A 5230-nucleotide genomic window follows, 5' to 3' on the forward strand; every position below is an offset into this window, starting at 1 on the left:
TTGTAAAGCCCTCAGAGGCAAATTTGATTTGATTCATCAGTGCCTTTGTAGAATGATTTAATGTCAGAGATGGGGTCAGAATCCACAGCCCTTATCCTGTGTGAAAATGCATTCTATAGTTCATGTGAAGTTAATAAGAGGCCTCAGTTCTGTCTTCAGAAGGTAGTTGTTTGTGAAAATGATGACAGTATGTACACTACACATGTGGTTAAGACTTTTTTGTTTTATTTGGTGTTTTAAGGTGAAAACATGGAAAAACTCAGCAGACACAGTCTTCTCATACGCTCCATCTCATTTGTAATATACCTCTCTGCCATGACACAGAACAGTATCACTCATTAGCACTTGGATTCTGAAAGCAAGCACTCTGTAACTCATGTGTGGAGGTAAAGAGTGAACTGAGATATACAATTAAGCATATTTGAAACACGTGGGACACCATTCATCCACACCCATGATGGAACCCAGAACAAAGACAGCTGAGTGCCTCTACCACAGACATATGTTGGCAGGACACACACTCCCACTCAAAACTTGGACTGTCTTTGTAGGTTAGTGCTTTCTGAAGGCGACTCATCTATCACAGGTTTGCTTCTGGGTGTATAACTGTGTTTTGCTCCACACTGTGGATGACTGATAGAACACAAAAAATATTCAGCCTGCTTAAAGTTTCTACTTTTGCTGTTCTCCGTGTCTGGTAGGTTTGTATGGTTTGCAATGGTACACAGATAATACTTGTTAGTAGGATTCATTCATTGTTGGTTCATATCTGCACATTGGATTTGTTGACAATAAGAAAAATATAGTTATAATTACCAACTTCATTATTTGTAGGGCTTTAGCACAGGCAGTGATAGCCACCATGACTAAACAGACAAAAGAGGGTGCCGCTTGCAGAAATCAATATCACTCTACTGGCCATACAATTAAGACTGTCTAATAATTTGTGACTGTGATGTAGAGTGCAAAACAGCACAGCAATGAATGCTGAGGACCAAAGATGGCAAAAGTAAGAAAAATAAATCTTAATGCCCAGTCACACCAGAAAGTGGCACAGCAAAATTCGATGGACTTCCTAATAACAGTTATGCTGGAAGCTTGGTGACGGTGATTACTTACAGAACTAATTGGCAAACTACTGTAGCTAACAAGCTAAGGTAGACATATTAAGAAAAAAGTGCTGAATCAGTCTTGGTGCATATTTGAGACAGCTTGGGTAATAATTTTACTGACTTACTTTATCGTCTGATGTCTCACTTGAGTATTTACAGGACGATAGATTTAGAAAGTTTATTGTGACATATTTGTTGTCTCATTACTGTCTAAAATACATGCCGCTTTTGTGGAGCGGTTTATACTCTAGATAGCTTCCTTTTTAACTCTCTGGAGCTTTGTTCCTTAATGTTAAAGTACACCAAAACTGAACTTGACCAGAAGAATTTGTGCATATTTACTTCAGCGCTATGAGTTTCCCTGATTGTGCCAATTCCATTGAAGTCAACTGATTTTGCCACAAAATTTGGCTGTTTTTTGCTGGAGTGACTGGGCCTTTACAGCTTGCAACAAGTCTAAATATCTAAATTTAAAATTTCAAAGTGGCGTTAGACTCATATTCGTCTATCATATCAGACAGAGTTTGTTTTTCTTATACATGGCAGACAGGACTGCAGGTGCAGGGTGTGTACTGTATTTTTGTGGGTGCATTTTGTTACTGAGGGTGACAACAGACAGTACAGTGTGTTGATACAGTATTAAGGTATTGGTGTCACTGATTCCCTGGTTTCTCTTTAAGCTTGACAGCAGCAGAGGTTTACGGCTGGAGGGCTTAGGGGCAGAGGAACGACAACCCAAACCTCACAGGACTAAGAAAGTAAAAGGCACTTCAAAAAATTGTAACAAATTCCAGAGTTACTAGATAGAATATATATATATATATATAATCTATATATATCGTATATATAATAATATTATATACTGTTTGTATACACAGGCATTGTCATTGTCATACAAAGGAATGCAAAGACAGAGTATAAACACTTTACTTTAGATATATAAGCTGTATGTAATAATATATACGTAACTTTTGTTGATGATACCTGCCAATAATAGGAGCTTAAAAAAAGCAGGGGATAGATATGATAAAGTGCACTGTGGGCTTTGGGTTTGTTGAGGTTTTTGTGAGGGCAAAACTCGTGGCAATAGATTTCAGTTGCTGTGCACAAACTGAAGAGTTGCATAGGCAAGAAAACAAGTGGTTCCTAGTTACTCAGTTTTGACCATTAAAAGTGGTATGTAAGAAAAATTTTTTTTAAAACAACATAAAAAAAGTCAAGTGAAGACAGCGTATTTCTATCCAGATGGATAGTACAGATTGCTTTAACTTCCTTGAAGCAAAAAAAGGCAGTTTTTCCCCTCAATAAAGAAGCAAGTCAGTTCAAAGTCAACAGCTTACTTGTTGTGCAGGACATGATAGAATGGTAAGTGTGTAAATAGACTGCATATGCAGTAGATGTGAACATGTATGTCCAGGAAGCTGAGGACGAGATTGCTGTGTGCTGGTCCTACAGTTCAGTGTCTTGGTACTGGTAGGAGTCTGCGGTGTAGTATCCTGCCACTGCTTCCTCTTCACTGGTGTAGAAGGGACTTCCCTCCTTGGAGGATAAAAGAGTCAGGGGTTCTGGACCGGAGCTGGAGCTGGAAGGACACAGAAAATATGAGTGGCCTTCAGTCCTGCCTCACTTCCAGTCTAATTTGAGCTTCACTAGCCTTGGCAACACTTTGTATTTGCTGATTGACAATTTGGTAAAGTCAGACCACAACTTTGGTCCAGACAGAAATAGCTTGACAAATTTTGGATAAATTGCAATGAAATAGTTTATAGGTACAGGCATTCAACTTCTAATGGATTGACATGAAATTTGATGTTTGGTTTAGGTGAAATACTTGACAGCTCTTTTTGCTTCAGATATTCAAGGTCCCAAGAGGATATATTCTGATGACTTTGGTGATCATCTGACTCTTCCATAATGGTGATAGATAGATGTCACTGAGTAACCTCTATTTAATTATTGTGCTGTTACTGTACGCTGCATGTTGCATTGGAAGCAGTGTCACCTTCAGCCTAACCCCAAGCTTTTCCTTCTTGTTTTCAACTGAGCAAACTGCAGAGACACAGACACACTGACAAACACACTCACAGCAGAGCTTGGAAACAGTCGTATGGCAGTAGTGAGCCTACCCGATAGGCTGTGGGCGATTGTAATCCAGCTTGGCTGTCTTCACAGGAACAGCATAGATGTCTGGGTGCCTCTGAGAAATTTCCAACTGGAAATACAACAGAACAGACTTCAGTTCAGTTCAATTCATTTCAATTCAATTCAATAAAATTCAATGACCCTTGAGCTGGACTGGGGGACTGGGAATCAAACCAGTGACCTTTTATCACCTGAACCACAGCAGACATTATTCTGGCAGTTGATGCATGTGACGGAGCAGCGCTGTCACTGACTGCGGCCAGCACACACACACGCAGCGCACACACACAGACACACACACAAACAACACATCTTCCCCATTCCCTTCTGCTCCGCGCTAAACAAAACATAACAAAACACACATCCCTCTTCCCCTCACCGGACAATAGCACAGCCAAGGGTGCACACTTGGCAGCGCTAATTTAATGTATTCATACACACGCAGATGATAACTTACGGGGTGTGTGGAAATACGCCGCCACCACTTACCTGTCCGCTTCCGGCGGAGAAACAGGGCGTACGCATCACCATCATTATATAGGATGATGACGTGCGTAATTAGACACCATGTGATGTGGAAAAATATGTGGTTTTTAATAATGTCAATTTATCTGAGTACCAGGCGTCTTCTATGGAAGATAAACAGTGAACATACTGATATAATTTTTATACAAATTGTTGTCATGATCACTGCATATGGAATGGCTGTCATAATGGGGAAAAGATGTTTATGTTGTTTTTAGAAAGGTAGTAGTGTGGGAGGGGCTACCACTATAAAAGGGGCTGCCTGGGCCCTAATCGAGGAGAGTGTGTGGTTAGTTACAGAGGAGGTAACAGTGGTTGATTTGTTGTTTGCGAGCTGAGTTATTGAAGAACTCGTTTTTTTGTTTTCTTGTTTGTTTGTTTTTCCTTTCTTTTGATTTTTTGAAATTGTATATAGAGCATTTTTGGTTCATTCACTTTATTTTTTTTGGTTTGTACATATTGGCACTGTTTGCACCTGGTGAGGTAGGGAATAAAAACCGAGAAAACCATCATTTTCCGACTAAGCCTGGATTTTTGGAACGAAAGACGAGGTTAGCAGAAGAACCCCGCAACAATGCATTACAAATTGGAGACAGAAACATGTTTTACATACACTTTGCATCATTCACAGTGACAGTTATTTCACAATTGTTGTTCCCATCAGTAATGTCTTCAACATGAGAGTGTGCAGCACTCTACAAACACAACACAAGCAGATGTTTTACATTACCACAGCGTATTGGTGCCGGCATGTCATAATAAGTAAATAAATCTTATCTACTAAAGTGTTCTTGTTTTAACAAAATCTTTTATGGACGTAGATTATAGACGAATGGCATGATAATACATTGATCGTGTCTCTGTAAAAGCATGAAATCAAACTGAAACCAAAGAGTTTTTCTTGTCAGTGTCAGCTGCACTGTCTTCTCATTAATAAATACCTTACCATGTTACAGTGAGAACAGTTTAATGTTTTATGAAATATGTTGATGTAGAACCTTTTGTGATATAACAGATAAACTCATGTGTTGTTAAAACACTTTCTCAATAAAACAAAGTTATATGGTACTGTATGTAGTAATATTAAGACAGATATGTCATTGAGTGTGCCTGAAAGCGCACACTATATGTTATCCACCGCACTTATTGAGTGTGCCTGAAAGCGCACACTATATGTTATCCACCGCGCTTATTGAGTGTGCCTGAAAGAGCACACTCTTTAAAACCTCTCGGGCTTATTAGTGACGAGTGCCTACGACACTCGTCAACTACTCACAGAGCTAGCACAGAGCTAGCAAGCTCTGGGAGTGCCGTAGGCACTCGTCAACTATTGTTCTTCTGCGTGTTTCATGGCATTATTATTCATTTTCCGCCCTTTTTCGAACATTAATGCAGCCCGCAGCGGTGAGAGGACCCCAACAAATGATATATCAAAACGTGCGTCTTGATCC

At 39.7% G+C, this 5230-nt stretch overlaps 1 long non-coding RNA gene across 2 annotated transcripts; it reads right to left on the bottom strand.

The window, feature by feature from the left end:
* Positions 1-203: 203 nt before the first annotated feature.
* On the bottom strand, positions 204-4936 carry LOC109141114 (uncharacterized). Of its 2 annotated transcripts, none has more exons than XR_002042662.2 (2): positions 3198-4936; positions 204-2694 (listed from the first exon to the last, which is right to left on the bottom strand). It is a non-coding gene; the product is annotated as an uncharacterized LOC109141114 (long non-coding RNA). The 2 variants fall into 2 exon arrangements; XR_002042661.2 differs by having other exon boundaries at positions 3239-4925.
* Between the last annotated feature and the right edge of the window lie 294 nt (positions 4937-5230).

This window comes from Larimichthys crocea, chromosome XVIII (assembly GCF_000972845.2).
Source record: "Larimichthys crocea isolate SSNF chromosome XVIII, L_crocea_2.0, whole genome shotgun sequence".
Classification (NCBI taxonomy): domain Eukaryota; kingdom Metazoa; phylum Chordata; class Actinopteri; family Sciaenidae; genus Larimichthys; species Larimichthys crocea.